The 5086-nt window shown below is 56.6% G+C and overlaps 1 long non-coding RNA gene across 1 annotated transcript; it reads right to left on the reverse strand.

Moving 5' to 3' along the window:
- Positions 1-805: 805 nt before the first annotated feature.
- LOC136301204 (uncharacterized) lies at positions 806-2136 on the reverse strand. The gene is made up of 3 exons (XR_010723811.1): positions 2033-2136; positions 1824-1867; positions 806-878 (listed from the first exon to the last, which is right to left on the reverse strand). It is a non-coding gene; the product is annotated as an uncharacterized lncRNA (long non-coding RNA).
- Positions 2137-5086: the final 2950 nt, after the last annotated feature.

Consider the following 5086-nt stretch of genomic DNA (forward strand, 5'->3'; position numbering starts at 1 on the left):
TACCCCTCTGCCCTTCCCAGCAGCTTTCTCTTATCCATCAGCATTCCCAACGCCTCCCTTGTGCCCCCCATTGCTGCTCTCACACCTGTGGCCCCCTAAAACTCTCACCCAGGGTCCCCATTCCTGCAGCATTGCTTTCCCCGAGCCCTAAATCACCTTTGCCAATGGGCGGGAGCAGGAATGAAAATCAAAATATAAAATAAAATAAAGTTTTGGGTATCCCTCCTGAGTGTGAGGTCTCCCACTGGGGGACCAGCACCACTCCCTGCCAGGCTGCCCCACTCCGGGTGGGTTTGGGGGTCCCCCACATCACACGGGCTGCAGCCCAGGAGGTGTTTGTGTCGGCCCTAGCATAACACGAACAGTAACATTGAGCCACTGTTCTCCCCGCTGCCCTTTTATCCCTTGTTGGGGCTGGGAGGAACCCGAGGTGTTAATTATTCCTTCAGCACACATGCAAAAAGCCGTGGGTGGATTCACACCATGGAGCACCCACTCTCCCAGGGGCTGGAGTTGATTTAGAGCCGGGCTTTAGGGAGCTCTCAGGACCCCCCAACCCTTCCTGGGCTGGGCTGGAGCTGCCAGCCACCATCATGGATCCCATTAACCAGAGCCTGTTAATTGCTGTGCACAGCAGGGAGGGAAATGCAGAGACAATGCTGCACCACGTGTCCCCACACACACCAGGAAAAGCCAACATGAGCTGTGGACCCCAGCTCCTGGCAGCTCCTGGCACCCGTGGGGGTTTGCAGGGCGGCCCTGAGGGGGGATTCCAGTGCTCCACACTGGGACCACTGGGAATCCTGAGCTGTCTGTGGTGTCCTGTCACAGGGGACAACTTCTATTGACGCCTCGGGAAGGCTGACCTGAAACAGAGACTGCACAGAGCCAGTGAATAAAGTGGGTGTTTATTGAAAGGTCTTTAGGGTACACCTTGGGCAGGACAGGGCCCGACCAGGGCTACACCCAAGGTGGACTAAGAATGGTCACAAAATGGAACACAGGTCACGAGGTCTCACACTTTTAGAAGTTTTGGTCCATTTGCATATTGGGGTTTAATTACAGCTTCAGGTTGTGAGGTCTCATCCTTTTTGTTCCTCCCTTCAAAGCCTTGTTCGTGCTTTTGGGCCTGAAAGTTGTTCTTGGTCTCCAGCAGGAAAAGGATTTGTTTTGTGTCCCTGCTCTGTGCCGAGCTGAGTGACACTGACTGTGAGCTCAGAGCTGCACCCCTGGGCAGCACAGAGCCTGAAATACATGAAAGCTGAGACTTAAGGCATCAGCATCCTGCAAAACTTCTGTGGTTGGGGTTCAGAGGGGAACAGGCAGCCGTTCTCCACACATCAGAGGTGTGAGCTGGCAGGAGGGATCTGGCTGGGGAGCCCAGGGGTTGGGACAAGCAGCAGAGCTGCACATCCCTCACCGGAGTGTTTACAAACAGGATCAGAGCTGCCAGCAGAACAAATGCGCCGTGCCTGCCATTTAAATTCCCTCCTTAGGAAAGTCTGATGCTGGAATCCAAAGCTCCAAAGAGCTGCACTCACCCAGTGCTGGGTGTCAGGTGTGAGGAGCTGCTTGGGCTTCTGTTAGTGCTCAGTCTCTGAGCTGCTTGTAAATCCCAGTGGGGAAAATTATCCCAATAAAGCCACAAGATGGGGATGGACCTGTGGGCACCAGTGGAGGTGAGAGTCCAAAAGCAGTTGAAGGGGGATGTGGAGGTGAATAAAGTGTCCTGTGTTTGGGGTGAGCCCGCAGGACCAAAATAAAAACCTGCCTGAAGGACTCCCAGGCAAAACTAGGAAAAGACATCCAAAGAGATCACTCACCCAGCAGCTCAATACAATCAGCTGAGAGCGCCAGCAGGAAAAAGCTGTGAGGGGAAGAAGTCAGATCCTTAATCTTGGATCTAATCCTGCTCCCAGCCCTCCCCTCCCTGCCTCATCCTTCCCCTCGGAACTTCACGCTCCTTTTTCCAGCACCCCAGGAAGATTTATCCAGCATGGATCCCGGGGGGCAGGGTCAGGCTGGAACATACCTCCACAAACCCACGAGCCCACGGGAGCCGTGTCTGACCCGGCACGGGAATCCTGCCGGGAAAGGAGGCACACGTGCGGCTGGAAACAGGCCGGTATTCCCGAGGGAGCCACCGCTGCCGGGATAAAACCCCCGGGTCGGACATTTGAGCGCTAAAAGGTGATGGGAAAAGCAGAGGGCACGGCTGCCTGATGTACCCCAGGGCCAGTGAGGGGTCTGGGGCAGAGCCAGCTCGGGACAGCGATCCCAGCGACCCAGCCCAACCCCCTTCGCCGCGTGATTGCCTCTCCGAATTACACAATTAGCATATGCAAAGGTAATTACAGGTCGGAGGCGTATCAGTGTCATCCTCACGCGACTGCGGTGATTTCGTGGAAAACCGAGGAGTGAGAGAGTGCAAAAAAATAATTCACCTCCAAAAACCAGGGAACGGGGCAGCACTCCAGCCTCACACACACCTTTGCACCGACAGCCGCTGTGGGCGCATTACCAGGAGAAATGCGGGATTCAGGCAGCCTCCGAGCAGTCGGGGATTGCGGTGGATGAGTTATGTTAATGCACACAAGTCCCCTGCCCTGCTCCTTCCTTTTCCTCCAGCGCGGGGCTGGGATTTGTGGCGTTTTCCTGCTTTATAATCGCCCGGAGGGAGGCATTAATGGGCAGCTGGAAGGAGAAATTGCAGGGCTGGACAGCTGCTCGCAGTTTAAGATTGCAACGTGTTAATTATGTTAAAGGCATTAAATAATTTAACTGTGCTGATGAGGGAGGCGGGAGGAGGAGGGATGCTCTGGTTGTCCGAGGTGCTGGAGGAAATAGGATGCTTACAGCCGGAGCTGCACAGACACCTCGTTCCCCTCAGTTCCTTTGGGGGAAAAAGCCCCCAGCTTTTAAGATTTAACAGATTGGAGATGTTTAGGTTGTGTTTGGACACTCAGAGCTGGGGCCGCGCTCTGCCCCTGCAGGGAAGGAATGAACTGTGACGGAGAAACCCCATTTCCCACGGAGGGAGCATTCCGCTCCCCCGGGCATCTCCGGGGGCGGCACACGCCGGGAGGGGCCGGCGGGGCTCAGGCGGTGGCAGCAGCCGCCCGTGTCCCGGCCCGTTGTCACTAGATGGCAGCGGAGCATCTCGGTGCGGCTCGGGGGGCGGCCGCGGCCTCGGGAGACCCTCCGAGCCTCGCCCAGCCCAGCCCGGGGCTGATCCCAGGGATCCCAGCTGCGATCCCGGCGCGGCCGAGCTCCGAGGCATCGCCGTTGCCCTGGATACCGCCGGTTGTCCGCCTGAGGCTTTATTCGGGCGGACAAACGGAGGATTTTGGCTGCTCAGCCAGGGTTTCTCCCGCAGCGGGCTCGGTTCTGGGCTCACGTGCCCTGCCCACGTCCGGGCTCTGTCGGGCGGCAGCACCAGCGGGATGCAGATCCCAAATATCCCAAATATCCCGGGGCTGCAAATAACCCTCCAGACCTTGTGCAGACCCCTCGGAATGGGGATAGGGCCAAGCGCAGGGACACCAGGTTCTCCAAGCTATGAAGGAGAGAGACAAGACAAACCCTGGAGTTCCTCTGGATGGAACCCAGCTCTTTAACCCTGGCACAACCACACGGGAACAACCACCCCAGGACAATTAAACTGAGTCCCCCAGAGCAGGGGATTCCGGCACTCCCAAACAGGGAATTCACAAAGAAAATCAGTTTAGTTCAATCGTTTGCAGCGGCTTGCACAGGGATGAACCAATCTAGAAATCGGCTCCATGAAATTACTATAATTTCTGGGCGCGGATCAGCTCGGGATTTACAGAGTAGATTTGCAGAGAGGTCTGGTTCTCTTACCTCAGGACCTTCCCTCTGCCCTCCAGGACCAGCAGTCCTGGAGCTGAATCAATTCCTGCTTGGGAAAGAGACAGCAAAATTTGGAGCTGGTTTCACCCCAATGTGGTCAGGTCTGGGATGTGCAGCTGGAGGCTGAAATTCCTGCTTGGGATGCCCGGGGACACCTGAAAAGTGAGAAATCCACCCCGAATTCAAGACTAGCTGGGAGGACAAAGTCCCCAGGGCCAGCAGAGCAGAGGGATGGCAGAGGACACCCAGGTTAAGAAAACAGGGCAATAAATGAGCTGGAATTACCGCGGTCCTTGCTGGGCAGAGAGCACTGCTGCAGGGCTGCTGTGATAAGAGACATCCCCTCCAAGTCCAGTGAAACCAGTATCCCACCAGTCCCTTCATCAGGAAAACCCACAGCACCCACCACCTGCCCAGCAGGTGCCCCCAGACCAGCTTGGGAGAGAGATTTTGGGGTTCACTTCCTCCTTTTGAACACCCAGACCCCAAAAGAAGGGAGAAGAGGGATGGGAACAGCCCTGACCCGCACCTTCCCAGACAGCATCCACGAGTCCCTGGGATTCAGCAACCACAGCAAAGCCTAAAAGAAGAGCTGACAATTCACAGTGAGCACCCAGTGATTTTGGGGGTGCTCCAGTGGGTGCTGGTGCACCTGGAAGTTTTAACCCACAGAACCCAGCACTGCCAGCACAGATCAGGGGGATGAAGCCCAGGACAAGACCGGTGAGCTGCGCTAAGATCCCATCCACCCTCCAAAGGGATTTTTTTTTGCGATGGGAAGGAGGGAAAGCAGCGAGATCTGCTCATTCTCAGCCGGATTTCCACAGTCCCCCAGGACCCGTGTTCCCTGACACTGGGGCATCGGATTTCCACGGCTGAGGATCAGCCTCTTATCACCGGGCTCTGCAGGAAATTGGGGCTGATGGGAGGCCCTGGGAGCCGGGATGGGGTTGGGAGGTTGGATCAGCGGCTGCCAGGACAGCCACAGAGCCCAGGTCCCTCTGGGGTCACCCACCTGGGCAGGACATATTGGGGTGCACTCCAGAGGGGGATTGTGGGGGTTACCCCAGGCATTGCTGGTTTGGGAAGGGCACAGAACTCACCTCCTCCCTTCTGCCATCAGCACACAGCTCCTGGGATGGGCACACGGAAAAGGGTAGTGGGGAGAACATGAGCCTCTGCTGGGCTCTGGAGCTGTGGCCGGGAGAAATCCTCA

Source organism: Chamaea fasciata, unplaced genomic scaffold, assembly GCF_029207755.1.
Source record: "Chamaea fasciata isolate MVZ Bird 193981 ecotype frontalis unplaced genomic scaffold, bChaFas1.0.hap1 SCAF_25, whole genome shotgun sequence".
NCBI lineage: Eukaryota > Metazoa > Chordata > Aves > Passeriformes > Sylviidae > Chamaea > Chamaea fasciata.